The following is a 20,593-nucleotide window of genomic DNA, read 5'->3' on the forward strand; positions in this document are numbered from 1 at the left end:
ACTTTCCGAATTATCCATGAAGTTCACTCTCATCATATGGAGGTAAATCAGGAGTCAACCGTGTTTTAGGGGCACTACCTTTATTTTGGAAAATGTCATGGGTGTAGCCAAAGATATAGAGGTTTCCTTAGTTCCCATTTCCAAGAGCATCCTCAATGCAGATTCCTGGATGGAAATGCAGCGCTCTCAGTGCTGTCCTTAGTCATTTCCACTGGGCCACTTTGTCCTTGGATGGTATTTGTTTTCCTAAATCAAGCATGCTCAAGAGATATTCCTATCTGTCTAAATCTGTTCACAGTTTCCATGCAAGAGGCACTTGCAAATTTGCTTCCATGGTTAAAACAGTAAGTAGAGACTATCTGCACTTCTCGCCAGTAGAAATTCACAATCCTCAGTTGGTTTGGATATGATTTGTTGCTCTTTTAAAGATAAGGCTTCCTGTACTGAGCAGATATAGTATGTTTAGATATTACTCTCTGATTCATTAGTAAGTCTCTTTGGTAACTAGCTTTTCCTATTTCGTGATCTGTGTTTTGGGGAAGTTTTTCAATTAAAGATGAGCTAGTTAAAAGTGTATAAAATATACAGATATGGACCTAGCAACATACATATGAAAAGGTATTACTAAAAAGTGACAGTTTCCTATGGGCAAAAGTGTGGGGGCATCAAGGTCTTTTTCTTTGTAGCATAATAAAATGGTTGGGAATGTGTTATGGAAGAATACTAGCTATAGTTATGAGTTTTCTTAAATGATGTTTCTAAACAATATATCAATAATAATTTCACAAGAACATGGAGTTGTAGTAGTCAGTGTTTTTTCACAAGCATGGGGGAGTTTCCACTTAAATTAACCACAATTTGCAACTTGGGTAACACTTATCTCTAAGTTAAAAGGGTAAAGGATAATTTACTTAGAAAATGTTGAATGGACTATTAAATGCTTAACTAAGTTTTCTCCTCCCAGTTTCTACCTACCCATTGCTTTTTTCTTCAGACTGATACTGTTTAAAAGAGGCAGCACTTGCTAAACTATGAGGACATTATTTATAAACTTCATAGTGAGGAAATAAAAATAGCCCAGGCTTGGAGTTAATAACTTCCTGATAAAATGAAAAACAAAAATCTTCCCACCTGCATGCCGATAGCTCTGCAAGGCAATATGATGATGTTTTACAAACACAAGTGACTAAAGTATTAAATATTAATTTCTTAATTTAAAAATGGAGCCAGTGTCGATGTGGCTGGCCGATTTGGCAAGGATGAGCAATAGCTGCCTTGATCTTTGGCTGCCTTTTGATGGTACAAACACTCGCAGGCTAATACTGGAAATGCTACTGTGCCTCCATGCCACAAGACAATAGGCACCCGATGGGGTCTAAGAAAGAGCCACTAAAAGAAACATTCTCAAGTGTAGATTTCTTGGCTAAACTAAGATATTATTATGGCTAATTGTGGCCTGTTCCATGAACTTTTAAAATACTGACAGATACTGGTCGCAGCCCCACCTCCATTCCTGTCTATCAAGGTCAGTTAGTGGCAGAGCCTAGGCATAAAAGTAAACCCAGGCTGGCCTCACTTCAGAGCCTTTACTCCTCACCAAGCTCACTCTCCTTTGCAGTCAATAGACCTCTGTTCTCAGTCTTACCTGATGCCCAGGTGGAATTGGGCAGAGACAGCTTCCCTGGAGGAGCTGTTCAACAGTCAAGGTTCTGACGGAGAGGAGTGTGAGAAGAAGGAGGGAGAACCTTCCAGATGGGTGAAAGATTTAAGAAAGAGATAATGAGGCAGATGAGTGATAAATGTTTGAGCAGTGTTTGATGAGCCTGGAAATCAGGATCAGTAGCAAATAGAAGCAGTTGGTAGGTGAAGGTTAAACTTAGATTTAGGCTGTACTGTCCAATATAATAGACATTAGTCACCTATGGCTATTTAACACTTGAAATGTGGCTCGTCTAAATTGAGATGTGTTGTAAGTATAAAATACCTACACCTGAATTTGAATACTTTCTATAAAAGGGAATGTAAAATATTTTATGAATAATATTTTATGGTTACATGTTAAAATGATAACATTTTAGCTATATTAGGTTAAATAAAATAAATCATCAACATTAATTTCAGCTGTCTCTTTTTACTTTGCTTTAAAGTGGCTATTAGGAAATTTAAAATTATGTATATGGCTCACATTTGTGGCCTGCACTGTATTTCTATTGGATAGTGTTCATTGAGAGTTTGAACTTGAGGGGAATATTGCTTAGGAGATGCTGATGGAAAGATCTGAGTAGGTGAGTGATAAAATAAAAATTGTACTTCAGGATTGTGTTCTTGTGGCTTTTACAACTCAGAAAAATTTGCAGGGAGAAGCCACAGGTCCTTTAGCTCTCATAATCCTTACAACAGCCTTGTATGTACGTATTCTTTCTTTTTCACAGATGAGAATATTGAGGTTTAGAACTGCTAAATAATTGCCCCTAAATTATCCAACCTAGTGAGAGAAGATTGGGGATTCAAACTCAGATCTTGGTGATAAGTGTTGTCCTGTGAGGCAGCTGGGAGCTCTGACTGTTAGAAGAGTCCAAATCTGGAGCTTCTACTGATTGACCCAATCCTGTCCCACAGGACCATACAGGTAGCCTAAAACATCTTTCACTGACAGCCCTTCAGACACTTCAGATATTCTTTAGGGACATCTGGGACCTTTTCCTAAGATATAGTCTAACAAAGTCTTCAAACTTTAAGTCTTCTTTCTTTCTTGGGACACTTTTTGCTGAGAGGATAGAGAGGCCAGAATTAGAGAACAAGTCACTGGCAAGGTGGTTAAATTAAGAGTGAGCAAAACTACAAGAGTGTGGTGTACCTTCTAAATGCCTAGACTAGATATATATAAGTGTCTGAAGAGAACCCTGTTGGGAGATATCAGAGAAGTGACCTCAGTAGCTTCAATAGACAAAAAGAGAAATTAGAAATTCCTGGTATTAGAATTGGGTTCTAATATTTTTTATTCAGGAAAAGGTAATATAAAGTATTTTTGTTGTCTTTCCATTTTCCTGACTTTTCAATTCCCAAATGGTAACAAAACAAAACAAACCTCTTCAAAAATAAAGAAGAAAAACAACGTTTGGATAAAGAACAGCCCAAGTGAATGACAGCCAGTCTCCAGATGGCCCAGCTAAGAGGGGAACAGGCTGTCAACACAGCTGGAGAACATGGGCAGTGCTGGAATAAGTGTGAGCCGAGCCAGACAGCCCTTAAAGAGACCTCTGAGGCCTCACTAGGCAGGTGCTGGCAGACTCAGATTTACAGAAAAGGCATAGCCCTTCCACCATCTCTAGCTCCCTTTAATCTTATCTCTCTCCCACAGGCTTTGCCTCCACTTATTGGAATTAGAAAAGATGTGCAGATTCATTCCATAAGAAGGAGTGGGAGGCAGGAACAATTGGTTGCTAATTTGTGTGCAGAGGGGAATGCTTCAGGGCTCCTTGGGGTCTCCTTGGGGTGGATCCTATCTACCATCAGCCATCATGTGCCCAAGTTGGACTATACACTCTCCTGTAATCACTTGGAGGAGCAGTCCTGAAATATGTCTTTAGGTGCCATTTCTAAGATCAGAGCATCTTGTGAATGGGGGAATTTTAAGCTACCCTGTCTCAAATCCTTGTTGGAAAGAAATGAGGAAAATGTGCACCAAAATAAGATGGTGGGTACCCTGGAATGGTGAAGGCAAAGCCTGGTCTTTCGTGCTCTAGGCAGTTTTCAAATCCTATGTCTCTGTAGGTACTTGTCGGTCCATTTGTTCTGATTTTTAGTATTTATTTTAACTGACAGACGTAGAGGCAAAAGGGGGAAGAACAGGTGGGCATGAACTTAGGTATAACTTTCCTCTCTTTCCGGAACTCTGAAGTGTTCATGTGGACTCTCCTGTTAGTCCCTGAGACATCCTTTGAACAAAATCTTCATTACCAGCTCTTTTTTTCTGCTTTCAAATCAGCATGTACTCAATAAGCCGTCTGTAGAATTATATTGCCATGTGTCCACATACCTTAATAGACTGAAAGCTCAGAGAGGAAAACTTGGGTTAATGGAATACCTACTGAAAATCACACACTGTGCTAGAGATTTTAATACTCATTCATTCACTCCACTGACATAAGTCGAGCCCTTACTTAAGAATATTTCACACTGGTAATAAAAGTAGACATGCTAATATAGCTTATGTCTTTTGGCAGAACCAATCAACAAACGAATCGATAAGTGAACAAAACAATTGCAGCTTATTGTTAAGTGTTAAGAAGGGTACAAACAGGGTGTTGTGATAGAAAATAATGGAAGGATCTATTTTAAAAAGGGGGTCAGGAAAGGTAGATAGTGTCATTTACAATAATCCCTATTAGGTGATGAGAAAGTCACAATCATGCCAACAACTGGGATAGCTGCCAGCAATAGGATGTTACATATCCCCACATTATTCCATGACATGTTGGTCTCCTCTCTCCCACTCAACTAGAAGACAAAAAAAAAATTGTTTATCTTACTGCCCTTTCTCTTTTTGACATAGTCACATAAATTCCCAGTGTGGGGAGGTCTTCTGAGTCTTCATGTACTGATTACTCTCAGTATTGTGGCCACTGGACTATGTCAAAAATGAGGTGATCAGCCTTCACAATATGTTTCCCAAGACAACTCCATTTTCATCATCTATTCCCATCAGACTGCCACATTGCATGAAGATAAACAAAACTAAGGTCTGTTCTAGTTTTCTTAAATAGTTTTGCCGGATTTGCCTCCCTTTCTGTGCCTTTTTGTCTAATTTCTTATAAACTCTGGTTCTGTTACTCATTTGTAGGCACTCACCCTGGGCTCTGGCAGAAGGTGAGTGTCTCTGGGGGAGAGACTGAGTTGTGTGGCTTCAGAGTGAGGACTGGAGGGATAGACACCATTGTTCCTGTGTAGAACCCTCCACAAATGCAACCGGCAGGCAGGTGTCATCTTTCCTTTGTTGAGTCCCCCAACCCCGCCAACCCCTGACACATGGCCAAACCTAAATCTGCATTTGCCTGGTGAGCTCTGTTCACTTCACCCTGGTGACTCCCTGGAACCCTGCCCCACACAACTTGCCTTATGCCAAGAGTGCTTTCTCAGCAAGCAGCCTGCCCCACCCACATTGTACTTTTCTTAGATAACTCTCAGGAGTCCATGGGTACCAGGAGGGTGGTGACTGGCCTTGGTGTACTCTGAGACTTTTGCTGAGTATTTCCAGACTCAGCACTGGCACCAAACCAGAATCTACATTAACCTGGTGAACACCACTCATCCCACCCTGGTGACTGCCTGAGATCCCTGCCTTGACAAACTCATGTACCTCACAAGGCTTTATCAGCAGCTGAGCCTTACAGGAGCTGGCAGGTAGCAGCAGGCCTCAGGGTGTCCTGGCTTTTTGAAGAGCTACCCCAGGCCTGGTACTGGTGGCAGCCATCCTTAGTTCATAGCGTGGTTTCTCCCACATGCCTCCAGTCCTAGCACAGGCAGCGATCAACTGCAGATCACTATGTAGCTTCTATCAGTTAGTCCCCAGCTGGTCACAGGCAGTGAGTGACCTGGACCTACACTGGAGCCCCCAAACAAACACACCTGGCAGTTACCTTCAGACCACTGCAGAGCCCCACAAGTGGCACACCGAAAGGGTGGTCTCAACAGCCACTAGAGCCCACTGGGGTGAATCCCACTCCATGAGGTAAGCCCCTTGCACAGTAGTCCATAAGCTGTGGAAATGGCCAAACTCCACAGCCAATCAGCCTGAGAGTCAGTACCACCCACAGACATGCCAACAGCAATCAAGGCTCAACTATAACAGAAGGGCACACACAACCCACACAAGGGACATCCTTGGAGCACCTGATGCAGGTAACCAGGGAGACTCTGCCACTGGGCCCCAAAGGGTACTTACTACCTAAGGCCACCCTGCGAAGACTGGGAGATGTAGCAGGTCTGTCTCATACACAGAAGCAAACACAGAGAGGGAGCAAAAATGAAGAAACAGCTTTCCATTTGGAAAGGCTTTCCAAGTGAAAGAACAGGAGAGCACTCCAGAAAAAGAACTAAATGAAATGGAGGCAAACAATCTACCAGAGATAGAGTTCAAAACAATGGTTATAAGGATGCTCAAGAAACTTAGTGAGAACTTCATCAGAGAGCTAGCAAGCATAAAAAGGACACAGAATCCATAAAAAAGAACCAGTCAGAAATGAAGAATATAATAACTGAAATGAAAAATGCACTGGAAGGACTCACCAGCAGACTAGATGAAGCAGAGGATTGAATCAGTGATTTGGAAGATAAGGTAGCAGAAAACACCCAACTGGAACAGCAACAAGAAAAAAAAAAAGAAAAAATGAGGACAGTTTAAGGGATCTCTGGGACAACATCAAGCATAACAACATTTGCATCATAGGAATACCAGAAAAAGAAGATAGAAAGCAAGGGATTGAGAGCCTGTTTGAAAAAGTAATGACTGCAAACTTTCCTAACCTGGTGAAGAAAACAGACATACAAGCCCAGAAAGAGCCGAGAGTCTCAAACAAGATGAACCCAAACAATCCCACGCCAAGACACATAATTAAAATGGCAAAGGTTAAAGACAAAGAGAGAGTCCTAAAAGCAGCAAAAGAAAAGTAAATAGTTCCTTACAGGGAGTTCCCATAAGATTGTCAGCTGATTTCTCAACAGAAACTCTGCAGACAAGAAGGGATTGGCACGAAAAGCAAGGACCTACAACCAAGAGTACTGTGCCAAGCAAGGCTATCATTTAAAATTGTAGGAGAGATAAATAGCTTCCCAGACAAGAAAAAGCTAAAGAAGGTAATCATAGCAAACCAGTATACAAGAAATGTTAAAGGGACTTCTTTAAGAAAAAGAAGAAGAAAGAAGAAGAAGAAGAAGAAAGAGAAGAAGAGAAAAAGGAGAGGAAGGAAAAGAAGGAGAGGAAGGAGAAGAAGGAGAACAAGGAGAAGAAAGAGGAGGGAAGAACATAAAGATGAATAATAAAATGGCAATAACTATGTATCTATCAATAATCACTTTAAATGTAAATGGATTAAATGCCCCTATTGAAAGACATAGGGTAGCTGAATGGATAAGAAAATAAGACCAGTATATGTACTGTATACAAGAGACCCACTTCAGACTGAAAGGCATGCACAGACTGAAAGTAAAGGGATGGAAAAAGATATTTCACGTGAATGGAAACAAACAAACAAAAAACATGGGGTAGCAATACTTATATCAGACAAAATAGACTTTAACAAAGGCTATAAGAGACAAACAGGGACATTACATAATGATAAAAGGATCAACACAACAAGAGGATATAATCCTCGTAAACAACTTTGCACCCAACATAGGAGCACCTAAATAAATGAAGCAAATATTGACCAACATAAAGGGAGAGATGAGCAGTTATACAGTCATAGAAGGGAGCTTTAACACTCCATTGACACCAATGGACAGATCTACAGACAGAAAATAAACAAGGAAATAGCAATCTTAAATGACACACTAGGCCAGATGGATTTAGTTTCTGTTTTTAGAGAATTTTTACTCCAAAGCAGCAATACATTTATTTTCTTTTTCAAGTGCACAGGAAACATTTTTCCAAGATAGATCACATGTTAGGGTACAAAATAAGTCTCAATAAAATTGAAGAAGGTTGAAATCATATCAAGCATCTTCTCTGACCACAATGGTATTAAACTAGAATCAATTACAAGAAAAAAAATTGAAAAACACACTAACACATGGAGGCTAAATAACATGCTACTAAATAATGAATAGGTCAAAAATGAGATCAAGAAAGAAATCAAAAGATACCTTGAGACAAATGAAAATGAAAACACAATGACACAAAATCAATGACAGCAGAAGTAGTTCTAAGAGGGAGATTCATAGCAATGCAACCCTACTTCAAGAAAAAAAGAAAAAACTCAAATAAACAATCTAAACTAACACTTAAAGGAACTAGAAAAAGAACAGCAAACAAAGCCCAAAGTGAGTAGAAGGAAGGAAATATACAAAATAGTCTCTCTCTATATATGTACATGATCAGCTTAACCAAAAAAGAGCTGATTCTTTGAAATGATAACCAATACTGATAAACCTTTAACTAGACTAATCAAGAATAAAAGAAAGAGGAGCCAAATAAATAAAATCAGAAATGAAAGAGGAGACGTGACAATGGACACCACAGAAATAGAAAGGATTATGAGAAAATATTACACCATATACAAGAATAAACTCAAAATGGATTAAAGACTTAAATGTAAGACCTGAAACCATAAAACTTCCAGAAGAAAACATTGGCAGTAAACCCTCTGACGTTGATCCTAGGGGTACTTTTTCTGATCCATCTGCTTGGGCAAGGGAAACAAAAGAAAAAACAAAAAACAGAAAACAAATGGGACTACATCAAACTAAAAAGTTTTTGCACAGAAAAGGAAACCATCAACAAAACAACAAGACAGCCTACTGAATGTAGAAAATATTTACCAGTGATACATCTGATAAAGGGTTAATATCCAAAATTAATAAAGAACTCATATAACTCAACACCAAAAAACCTCCAAACAATCCAATTAAAAAATGGGCAGAGGACCTAAATAGACATTTTTCCGAAGAGGACATGCAGATGGCCAGTAGACATATGAAAAGAAGCTCAACGTCACTAATCAGATAAATGCAAATTAAAGCCACAGTGAGATATCACCTCTTACCTGTCAAAATGGTTATCATTAATAAATCAACAAACAATAAATGTTGGAGAGGATGTGGAGAAAAGGGAACCCTCATGCACTGTTGGTGGGATTGCAAATTGGTACAGCCTCTAAGGTTGAAAATAGAACTGCCTTATGACCCAGCAATTCCACTTCTGGGTATTTATCTGAAGAAATCCAATGCACTAATTAGAAAAGATATATGCACCCTTATGTTCATTGCAGCACTATTTACAATAACCAAGATATGGAAGCAGCCTAAATGCCCATCAATAGACAATTGACTAAAGAAGATATGGTACACATATACAACGAAACCATAAAATAGAATGAAATCTCACCTTTTACGACATGGATGGACCTAGAGGGTATTATGCTTAATGAAATAATTCAGGCTGAGAAAGACAAATACTTTATGATCTTACTTATATATGTAATCTAAAGAACAAAATAAATGAACAAACAAAACAGAAACATACTCATAGATGCAGAGAACAAACTGATGATTGCCAGAATGGAGGTGGGTTGGGGAACTGGGTGAAAGAGGTGAAGGTATTGAAAAATGCAGGTTGGTAGTTATGGAATAGCTATGTAGTGTACAGTGCAGAGAATATAGTCAATGATGTTGCAACAGTTATATATGATGCCAGATGGGTACTAGACTAATTGGGGGATCACTGCATAAATTATATAAATGTCTAACCACTATGCTATATACCTGAAACTAATATAAAATAATATCGAATATCAACTGTAACTGAAAAAAATAATTTAAAAGCAAAACAAAACAACTGTAGTTCTCTCTACATGGCTGGTGTACAGACTACAGACCACAAGTGTGAGGAGAAGGCTGGGGGATGAAGCACAGAGCTGCTGGTGGGAAGACAAAACAGGGAGGCCAAGGCCAGGGGAAAGGAGACGGGACTGTTGTGCTTCATCTGGGTCAACACAGAGGGCTGCCCACGAAGAGAGAAGGCCACGTTGTGACCTGGCTTCCTGCAAGTCTAGGCTTTCTGCAGGTGAGCCCTTTCTCATGCTTTCTTGTGTCTTTCCTGCCCATTGTCCTCATTTCTCTGATTTCTTGTTGTTCAAAGTCTAAAATTGTCCTTTGTGTAAATGTTCTTCGTATGGCTTCCAGTGTTTTTCACAGGAAAGGCGATATCATTTATAAAATTATAAATAAATGGAGCGTGGAGTGAAATCTCGGCTCCAGAGGTCCTCTGTGAATTGATGTCAGCATGAGAGTTTGATTTTCCACTCCCAGAGTTGTGGCAACTGTTTTTGTTTAATTTGGTTTTACTCAGATTAATGGGTGCAAAGGTTATGTCCGGGGGAAATAAACATTAGGCTAAAGAAGCCTTCTCTTCTCTGACAGGTTGAGTCCTTCTCTCCTTTGCTGTGGTGACAGGGCATTTGGCTCTGGGCTCTGCCTGATAGGAGGCCTGAGGCTGTGGCCCATGGGTGGCCACTTACCTTCTCTGAATCTCCATTTCATCATGTGATGGGGGTTGGTGGTGGGGAGGCGGGGGTCGGGGAGTTCCTCCAGCTTTCTTGGGAGTATTCAGTAAGGTAACACAGCTGGAAGTGTTTTATAACCTGGAAAACGCTAAACAAATGGGAGATATTATCTTTCCCTGGCATGGAAAGGTCAGGAATAAGTGGGTGTCCGTCAAAACATGAGAAAATTGCTTGGAGTGTAAGCATATGGACTCTGACCTAGGATCTGTGTGTAAAGCCTTAGGGACTAGATTACAGCCGTGTGAGTTATGTTCCACCTCTTTACGGGTTATTGTTACCTGGGTGCCACTGGAAAACTTGGAGCTTAGAGTGGGAGCTTTGATGAGATCTGGGGGCGGGGCTGAGTGGTCTCTTTAGGAGGAAGGAGGTGGTGCAATTAAACCCAGTGTGCCAGGACCCCCCTTTTGCAGAGGAAATAAGGTGAGCTTGGGGAGAATGGTGGAGGATGGAGGAGGAAAATGGAGGATGAGGAATATGTGAAGGCAGAATTTGGCTATTAGGGAGAAAGGAGAAAAATGCAGGAGGCCTCCTGTCACGGCTTACACTCTTGCTCTGTGTGTGTATGTCTGTGTCTCCATGTGTCTGTGCGTCTGTCCACTTCTCTGTCTACCAAAAATTGGACTGCAGCCCTAAGCCTGGTAGGAAGCCCTTGTCATTGTGCCCACCAAACTAATCTTGTCATTCATACCACTGAGTGTGTCTAGGCTTTTTGGCTGGATTGGTACCCTAGGTGGCCTCCAGTCCTTACTGGCACCTGAGCCCTGTTGTAATGCCAGCCTACTTACCTTAATCTGCCCACGTGCTTTCTCTAAACCCCTGCTATAGCCTAGCATAGGAGCATTGACTTGGTTCTGGAGTCAGGGAGACCTGAGTTTGAATACCGACCCCATCTGTACTATAGCTGGGTGAGTAGGCAGCGGAGTAACCTTTCTGAGCATTGTCTTTAGAATGGAGATAATATATAAGTGTTTTGAGCAATGATGAGCTAATGCATGCAAAGTACCTAATGGACCTGACACATAATATGTGGTTATTTAATAGTCTATATTACGATTATTTATGGTTATTTCACATGGAGAGGCTCCTGAGAACAAGTATGCTGTTACCTGCTTGATAGGAGGCCATAGACTACTCCCTTCACTGGATCTGGAAGCGTGGATATCAGTAATGATTTGCAATGATTCTGTGGGCTCTAATTTATCTTCTGTCCTCTAACAGTCACGGTCTGCCTAAAACTGAGTCTGTTCTCTCGTCCCCAGAAGGGGTCTACAGCAGAGCAGATAGTTTCACTTTTAGATATGCTTTTCCAAGAAACTGTGGGAACACTGATCAAAGATTTCCTCTATTTATGAAAGCAAACACTTTTTTTTTAATACCTAAGGAAAAAGTACTCAGATGCTAACTTGCAGTCTTGTCCTGAGTCTGCCCTGAGCAGGTGTGTCAGAAGTTCTGACATCTACAGAAATCAACCCTTGTGGAAAATTGGTAGTTCATCCTTCTAACCTTAATTTCACCTTGGTTTCTTTGGAGTGTCCTCAGAAACGTGGTAGCTTAGTACCTCATTTGATTCCACTTAAAGGAATAAACTCCATTATTTTAAACCTCATCAGGTTCTAGTAGTCTTTGCTGATGTTTACTACTCAGTAATTTAAATATACCAGGCTTTTCTCCAACACTTATTAAAAGGCTCATTAGGCTTTGAAATACTAATAGCTTTTATAATAGGACATGCTGATGAGTGAATTAAAAATGAATCAGAATTATGTTTAAAATAAAATTAACCTTCGTTCATCATTTAATAAATATTTGCTGAATACTTACCTACCATGTCCCAAACCCATGGTGCCGAGGACTCAAAACAATACAAATTTCTGCCCTCATAGAGCTTCCCTTCTATTGTAACAATTAGCAAAGGCAATACATAAGTCGTGTGTTATATTGGAAGATAATAAGTGTTCTAGGGAAGCATTTGATGGAAAGTAGGATAGGAAGTACAGGAGTTGCAATTATAATTATGGAAGTCAAAAAGTCTTGCTGAAAACATGAGAGCGAGCCACATGGAATTCAGAGAAAGGGGTTCTTGGCAAAGAGAGAAGCAAGTGAAAAGGCCCCCCATCCTTTTGATTGACCAGAAAAACTGTACCGTGGATCATCAATTTCACCTTCTGTCTGTATTCTGTATTTTCTCCCTAAGCTCAGAGCTGGCTGCTCTGAGACACTGAGGGCTGAGATAATGAGTCTAGATTGCTCATTTTCTCTGCCTAGCAGATGGGAGCACCTGTCACGTGTGGGCAGGCCACCTCTCTAGAAACTGGGCAGTGGTGGTGTATTCAGACCCTCTTTCTCATTCTAAATGCCACAAGGTTGCACAATTAAGGGAGAGTCAAAACATCTTCTGTCAACCCTCAAAGCAATTGAAAAAGTGCCTCTTATATTTTAGTTTGGAATTTTAGTGGAATTACCCTGAATTGGACACTTTAATCACAAGAAAGTTTTCTTTCAATGTACCTAGAAGTTTTGGGGAAACAACATAAGAATTTTGACTCTAGATCTCTACAGGTTCAAACCAATATCTACCAAGTACTCTATTTCCTTGTAACCTATGTCTGTATGTGTGTGTGTATGTGTATATGTTGAGGGGGGGTGACTTTAGGAGTCAGTTATTTTAATGCAGGCATCAGACTGAATCTGAAACTGCTTTCTATTCCAGAGGCAATTCCACTGTCACCTGTCACTTGCTCCAATCTTGCTTCTACACCTAGGTCTCTGAAGAGGAGGAAGCAATCTCTTTTGTGTACATCCCCAGAGCTCTCTAGGTAGAAAACAACTGAAGAGTGAGTCAGAAGACCTAGATTTTAGCCATGGAGCCGTTATGAACAAGTGGGTGACCTTGGACAAATCCAATTGCCTCCCCAAGTCTCAGCTTCCTATTTAGCAGAATTGGAGAATTAGCTGCTTTATAGTGGAAGCACAACGGCAAAGTAGTTAAGACTATTGGCTAGGAATCAGATGATGTGGTTCAACTCTTGGATTAAAAACTTAAGAACTTTATGACTTTGGTCCTCAATTTTATCACTTATGAAATGGGGATAATTGTACCTAATTTGTAAGGAGTGAGGCCTTCTGTTGTGCAGCCTTCCCCTAATCTTTAGATAGGTTTATTCAGCTAATTTTAAATCTACCTAACATTAATACAATAAAGACCTTAAAACATTGGCATGTAGCACAAAAAATGTTAGGTGTTGTTGTTATTAAAGGTCTAAGAAATCTTCCAGTTAAAAAAAATATTTTCTTTAATATTCCTTACTTGTTATTATTCCCCAACTCCCTTCTAGTTCTTTGATTGTTACGACTGGTGTTGATATCTCAAGTGGGTAGAGCCCAGGAATGCTGCTAGACATCCTACAATAAACAGGACAGCTCTCTCCCATCAACCCAGAATTACCCTGCCCTTGAGTATTGCTATGGAGTGGTTAAGGGCTGCTTTGAGAATCTCTTGGAGATGCATTTTTTTTATTTATTTGCCAAATCAATATATACTAACAGTGGTGCTGCTTTTGGCTCCACCTGTGTGGGGATATAGGAAGATGGTAATTCCCATTTTATGTCCTTACCTGTCCAGTGGGAAAGTTCAACTTCCATTCCTCTCCCTCAAATTAATAATTATTTTTTTCTAGTTTAGAAGAAATCAGCAAAAACCCATCTGACCACCTACATAATAACACTTTCTTTGCTGTATCTACATCTGTTCTTTTCCCCTATCTCTGTGGTTTTCTGCCTTTTTATACTTCGCCCTCTGCTTAGGACATCGCCTCCCTCTATCACCCATCTTCTTGACCTTCGGTAGCTATTAAAATCCTATACTCATCCTTTAAGTAAGAAAGAACTCAATTGTGACCCCCTCTGTGATGCTTTTCCACATCATCATAGTGTTTCCCTTTTATGTCTGACTCCCAGAGCCCTGTGGTTTTACATCTTATGACATGTCTTCTATGCTGCCTTATATTGTAGGTGTTGATATTCCTGCATAATCACTCCTCCTAAATAATAAGTCCCTTGAAGGCAAGAGTCATCTCAAATTCATCTTTGAATTCTGTGTAGAATACAACCCAACGTGTTTCACACAGTGAGGGCTCAACCAACATATGTTGAATTACATTATTGTCTCTGTGACTGAACTTCACCCCCTCATGGTCACTGCAGTCGCCCAGGACGTCCCTCGGACAGTGCTAGGATTCCTGTTTTAATGTTCCTAGTTATTACCTTCACAGCCTCTGCACTCTTCCCCCTCCTGTCCTCCCCTCTTCTCCTTTTGTTGGAGGTTAATTATTTTCATTGACAAAATCTGCTGCAATACACTTCACTTGTCTCTTCTGTTAACGTGCAAGCTATTTTAGGAACACAACAAAAGGCAGCAGCTACTATTTATAGAATAAGAATCGATATGAATTCCCCTGTGGGTCACGTGCCCATCCATCTTCATTTGTGTTCAAAAGAGGTATTTCCTACGAGCCTGTGAGATTTCATTTTTCCCTGTCACACCACCCACCCTATTCATCACACCAATCATTGAGGATTTTCATTTTATTTTCGCCTTGGCTTTAATTTCCTATTTCATTTGGATTCCTTCCCTAGTCCTCTTTTCTGCTCATAAGAAGCTGAAGAGAGAGAAAAAAATCTCACTCAACTACGTAAATGTCTTTTTATGAATTGGATCTCTCGAGATGAGAGCTTTGTTATTGAAGGAAAAATGAACCTTCTCTGATTCAGTAATGTTAATGTGCTGGTTTATAGAGTCTTAAACATTTTTTTAACATGGTAATATATAAACCATTTAATTGTTATAATCACTTGCTATGGGAGAACAGAAGACATGGACAATCACAGTGAATTACTAAAAGTAATACTAGCTTTACTATTAGTGCTGATGAATTGAATTAAATTTGGGTCAGCTCACAAGTGTGCAACGTCCACACATATCTAGGTAGGAGTTGTGATTCAACACACACACTGTAGCAATGCCATTAGCTCAATGGGCAGATCCATAACTTCTGGACCTTATGAGTAATGAGATTCATTACTTCAGGTCTTTAAAGAACTTCTGAGCAAAGCCCCCTGATACTTCTCTTTTCCTACCCCCATATAACCTTGCTTCTGCCAGGTTATGATTTTAAAGATAACCACACATCTTGTTGTTTATAAAAACATCTGTAGATTTGCCACTGTGTACAGCATGAGATCCAAAACTCTTTAGTGTAGCAGAAAAAGCCCTTTAACTCTCACTATATACAACTTTTGACCTTATCTCCTGCTCCTGTATTCAATACACATTTTACTTCAGCCACCGCAAGCTTTTTTCTCTTCCCTGAAGACACTGTGGACCCTTCAAAGCCTTTGGTCCTTTGAGCAACAATTTCCCATTTCCCAGAATGCTCTGCTTGTCCCCATGCCCTCATCTCTTGTTGACATGCCCCCATACTTCCTTCCATGAAGTGATAAATGTAAAAACGACTAGCAGAGGGCTTGGTGCAGAATAAGGGCTCAGTAAACAACTGTTCAGAGAAGGAACAGACACTGAGTTTGCAAATTCAAAAGATCTTTGTTTTGTGAATGGGTTATGTTATAAGCTTATAAGTCAATTGAACACAGCATGACTGGTAGCAGAGGTCTGGGATGGTCAAGGTTCTGGTGGAGGTTTGTATTAATTTGCTAGGGTTGCCATAATAAAGTACTGCAGACTGGGTGGCTTAAACAATTGTGAGAAATTTATTTTTTCACAATTCTGGAAGCTAGATGTCCAAAATCAAGGTGTCAGCAGGGTGACTTCTTCTAAGGTCTCTCTCCTTGGCTTGTAGATGGCTGTCTTCTACTTGTGTCTTTACATGGTATTATTCCCTTTGTGTGTGTCTGTGTCCTAATTTCCCCTTATTATAAAGATACCAGTCAGAATGGATTAGGACCTACCCGAATGACCTCATTTTAACTTAATTATTGCTTTAAAGATCCTGTCTCCACATACATTCACATTCTGAGGTACTGGGGGTTAAAATTTCAGCATATGAATTTTAGGGAGGACACAATTCAGTTCATGACAGACTGGTAATGAGGACAGCAATGTGACATCAGACAGGGACCCCTGAAAGGAAGGGATTATGCATTGCCTCAGCATTCGTCACAATGTCTTATTCATGAAGGGCATTTCATACATTTTTAGAACTAAGTGACAGGCTCCACTTCGATGTGAAGTAAGATTCTGATTATGTCCTTTCAACGCATAACCTTTCCCTCTCGGCCTTTTTTTACATATGTGATTTTATCAGCATTTTGTTGACATTCTCATTCAAATAATAGTTGAAAACACTGACCATGATCAAGGATTGCAGCCTTCCCTTGTGCAACCCTCCTATGAGTTGAACAATGGGCCATGATTTTTTGGTAGGTTTATTTAGCTAATTTTAAATCCACCTAACTGTATGGCCGTTGCTCCACAAAGATATTTTGTCTACATGTTTATTTCACCAACGGTCGTCACACAATTTTTATTTATGTGTTTATTGCCAAACTGATTCCTAAAAAGGATTTGAGATGGCTCTTAAAATGTAGACAAAGTATATCTCTAGCACCCTCTTCTTTTATCTCTTTCATGACCATGTTGCAAATGCAAGCCCTGTTGATTTGGCTTGTCTGATTTGTTCTCAGTGAACCATGCTGGCACCTAGTAATTGCCATTCTCTACTGTTCACAAACCATGCTTTTAAGTAAACTTTCTGGAACATTATAATAACATCTATGTCTCCGGTCTACAGCTCCCCAATGACATATGGATATCTGATACATTGAATAGACAAGTAGTAGAGATCTACACAGCTGCTCTGTGGTCTAGTAGGATTGGCTGGATTCATACTGGACAGGCTTAATGGGGAATATTGTCTTCAGACAACACTCTATAGTTTACTGATGGAAAGATGCTAAGAAAAGCTCAGATCTGAAACATGATTTCTGTGGTCTCAGTATCTCCATTTAGTATTCTCCTGACTATAAAGTAATATAATGTAATATAATGTAATTAATGTAATTATAATGTAATGTAATTGTAATGTAACATAATTATAATGTAATATAATTACATATTTATTTGTTCATATATTTGTGTGTACTCACTCTAGAAGACAAACTCCCAGAGGGAAAGAAATTTCCCTGTCTTATTTGCTGCTCTATTGGTAGCAACTGGATATGTTCCTGACACTAAGCAAGTCTCTTAGATACTTTGAAGCTAAATTGCTCATATGTCAAATGATAATACCAATATTTGTTCTTCCTAACCTCAAGGTCATTTAAAAACATCTAATGAGACATAGATATAATTTATGAACTATACAGTGGCTTGTAAAGATAAGTTAAGCAGCTATACAGGTATGTGGTTTTGAATGTCAGGAAATAAGATAGACATGGTATAATAAGTATAATAAAGAGCTTTAATGTCACCTAAGGAGTTCAGACTTGATGGAGTGCAAATCAAATCTTTAAAGAAGTCAGTTCATTTTCTGGGTTGCTCACAACTCAGCTGTTTTTTTTTTTAAACTAATTTGATTAGAGAAATCTAAAATAAAATAGCTATTGCTATATTTGAAAGCATAAATTGTTGAATTTACTGGTGGCACATGAACCCCTCTTCCCTTGTTAATAAACTCTTTCAAAGGTGTGACTTCCCTCTCAGAAGAATTTTTTCTAAGAGAAATACTCTTTGGTGAAATCTAAAAGGTTGCTGAGAATTCCTTAAAGCTCTTTATTTAAATAATCACACGAAAAGATCCCTCTTAAACTCCTCTGTCAGCAAACAAATGACACAAAACAAAATGAACTTTACACTTTTGGGAGTCTATTAATTTGCTTTCAGTGGCATTAAATAATGGACACCCATATAGCAAGGTCACAGTTTCATTTAATATCAAACAGCTACCCTTTTTCATATATGATGTACAAAGCACATCCCTTGCTCAGGGCAAAATGTATTATTAAGATTATTTCCTTTTTTTTGGTATAGATTGTCTTCTGTGACTATAAAGATTGTCTGCATGACATATCTCTTTAGGACATGCATTGTGTAATTATACTAATAGAGCTTAATCTAATGCTACATTAATTTTCTTCTATTATTTTCTCTAAGAAGGATACCACTATTGTTTGTACAACAGTGAAATTTCTCTTCCTCCCTCCCTTCCTTCCTTTTATTTTATTGTGGGATATTTATATTAAGGATAGTAGAGGAAATAAATCTCAGGGTATGGGGAAGGCCTTTCTCAATCTTTGGGTACAAAGGATCCCTGATAGTTACAGAGCAAACAACAAATCTTTATAGTCCACTTTTCCGCTCCCACAAGCATGATTCTAGCCATTCTTGATGAAAGGGAAAAACATATCCTGTAGTAAATAGGGGTGTATGGCCAGGTTGTTCAACTTCGGAAACATCCCCTTTGTCAGTTGGACTTGGGTTTTTATAGGCTTTCACCCAGACTAATGTAAAAGCCTCTTGATCTATCTCCCACTTGTCTCTGTTCATTCTAATTCACTTCACCTGATATTGCCTGAGAGAGCTTCCTAAAATGCCAACTTGATCACATTATCTGTTTTCTTCCCCCATCAGACTTCCCCAACTACTTAGTATGGCATATAACATACTCCATATCCTGTGTCCACAGTGGCTTTCCAACCTGACCTTCTTCCCCCATTCCTAGCATCCCAGATACCCATAGGAAAAGGCCAAATGCATTTTTCACTCTTAAAGTCCTATATTGACAGTTACAGTGTTATACAAAGGAAGGCAATATTGTTATCTTTTAATACACTGATGCCACTTTTGGTATCAGCTAGGTCCCTAGAGAGTAATTATGTAAAGTTATATCTTTCTAATAATATTAATGACTTAAAGAATGAAAAATAATCTGCCTTAATTTGTCCTGTTGAGACAGGTTAGTCAATATGTTGTTAGGTAGACAGGAAGGTCCCTGGTAAAATAAACAAAAGGCAGCCATATCCTAAAACTCCAGTTTCTGAAGTAACATTCACTCCAGGACAAAACATAAAGATGCCTTGAAGTTAATAAATTATCTCATAAATCCCTTTTGGCTGGACAAACAGAGCAGATCTGATAGATGGGAATGGGTTATTTCGTTAATCCCTTCAGGATGGGCAAACAGAACAAACCTGATAGACGACTTCCATTAAGGCGCCAGCTCCCTTATCCAAGCAGGCGAGGGAAGACATAAAAATAAGAGCTTTTGCCTCAGTAACAGGGCACCCCAGATGGGACCCCCTCCCACTCGGGAGCTGTAATCCTTTATTGTTAATAAACTATCCTGTTTTGCAACTCCTCACCTCTCCTTGGTTTCACGAGACATGATCCGGCACTCACAGAAATTTCCTACATCACTGTGCTAAATTTACAATGAAGTTCATGGTAGCTCTAAGTCAGAAATAAATCATTTGGAGATGAGATTAACAATATCTTCAATGTTTCAGGAGGTGGCAGCTTAAGAATCAAAAGAGAAACAGACATCATCTAGAAAATATTAAGGGGAATTTTTTTGAAGGCAAGTGGGATGGGATGGTTAAGAGCATAGGACCTGAATTTACAATGTCTTAAGTTCACACATGGAACACTCATTCATACACTGGGTAACATAGCTTATTACAGTAATGACTCTCAAAGAATCATGCCTCTTGTATGCATACCCTTGTTGAATTCTCTCCCATGTTGATTCTCAGCTTGCGACATAAACGGAGGCCTAATAAGTGCTTATTCACTGAAGCTTTCCTTTTGTTGCTGCTAACTGGGAATGCTTTTGTCCCCAAGGGGAGAAATTTGGGCTAGCCTTTTTGAAGATGAGAGACCACATGGAGAGAGAGGCTTTGCTGACCCAGCCCTCCTAGATACATAAGTGGGCCCAGCCAACACCACAGGGAGCAGAGATCAACCATCCCAGATACTTCCAGCCCAAATTGCTGACCCCCCCAAATTGGAAGCACATAAATGATTATTGTTTTTTTAAGCCACTATGTTTTGGGGTGGTTTTGTACACAGCAATAGCTACCTGATACACTGAAAGACCAAGTTGCTTAACTTCTCTTGGACCTGTTTTGTCGTTTCTAAATGGGGCTCATTTCAGTAACTTAGCTGTGCTGTGAAGATTAAATGAGATAAATTTGTTCAGAGATTTTAGCACAATAAGTAATCAATCAATGTTATGATAATATTGTATTTTGTATCAGTAACTATTCTAATAATTAAAAGGTCACTAAAATGTGGAGTGAAG

At 39.5% G+C, this 20,593-nt stretch overlaps 1 protein-coding gene across 2 annotated transcripts in view; it reads right to left on the reverse strand.

Moving 5' to 3' along the window:
• KCNMB2 (potassium calcium-activated channel subfamily M regulatory beta subunit 2) overlaps positions 1–20,593 on the reverse strand; it is a 234,532-nt gene that overhangs the window by 109,178 nt on the left and 104,761 nt on the right. Inside the window, exon 2 of one of the 2 annotated variants that reach the window (XM_081067843.1) lies at positions 6,289–6,355. The exons of the other annotated variant lie outside the window; for it this stretch is intronic. The gene's annotated coding sequence lies outside the window, so the exon portion shown is untranslated. The remainder of the gene's footprint in view (positions 1–6,288; positions 6,356–20,593) is intronic. 2 annotated transcript variants of the gene reach the window in all.

This window comes from Rhinolophus hipposideros (assembly GCF_964194185.1).
Source record: "Rhinolophus hipposideros genome assembly, chromosome: 2".
In the NCBI taxonomy this organism is placed as follows: domain Eukaryota; kingdom Metazoa; phylum Chordata; class Mammalia; order Chiroptera; family Rhinolophidae; genus Rhinolophus; species Rhinolophus hipposideros.